The sequence below is a fragment of the Borostomias antarcticus genome (genome assembly GCF_949987555.1).
Source record: "Borostomias antarcticus genome assembly, chromosome: 20".
In the NCBI taxonomy this organism is placed as follows: domain Eukaryota; kingdom Metazoa; phylum Chordata; class Actinopteri; order Stomiiformes; family Stomiidae; genus Borostomias; species Borostomias antarcticus.
Window position 1 is genome coordinate 688,883 of NC_140253.1, and position 634 is coordinate 689,516.

The window sequence follows — 634 nt, forward strand, 5'->3', positions numbered from 1 at the left end:
CTGATTATGTGAGGAACTGCTGTTTATAGTGTGAATGAGTAAATGGTTTATTATGCAACACAAAGACACACACACACACACACCACACACACACACACACACACACGTACTGGGCTATCACCATGTACTACTACTGTTCTGTGCAATGTCAACCAAATAAACTACAGACCGATCTTGCTGTTTGATGGCTGTTCTGCTCATGCGTGTTGTAGTTATTGACTGATGAAACACACCTGTGTGGGACTCTGTAACTGCCCTCTGTGTCTGGATGGTTGAATATGGTGCAGGACAAAGCATATGTGTATTTATACATGGGAATTCTGGTGAAATGCATATAACAGCCATATGCTTTAGACATAAGAATCTGAGCAGATATGAGCATTTAGATGGTGCTCTATAACTGGAGACCAGCACAATGAGACCAGCACAGTGAGACCAGCACAAGCAGCTTCCCGTCGCACAGGATGAGTTCAAGTCCCTCATGGTCTTGGGGAGATGGCTGGGTTCAAGTCGCTCATGGTCTTGGGGAGGTGACTGGGTTCAAGTCCCTCATGGTCTTGGGGAGGTGGCTGGGTTCAAGTCCCTCATGGTCTTGGGGAGGTGGCTGGGTTCAAGTCTACATACCCCTTATCTC

At 46.7% G+C, this 634-nt stretch overlaps 1 protein-coding gene across 1 annotated transcript in view; it reads left to right on the forward strand.

Annotated features, from left to right (window-relative positions):
• The window catches only part of dctd (dCMP deaminase), a 14,733-nt gene extending 14,635 nt beyond the window's left edge, over positions 1–98 (forward strand). Inside the window, exon 6 of the mRNA XM_084454753.1 lies at positions 1–98. This exon is cut by the window's left edge and continues 501 nt beyond it. The gene's annotated coding sequence lies outside the window, so the exon portion shown is untranslated.
• Positions 99–634: the final 536 nt, after the last annotated feature.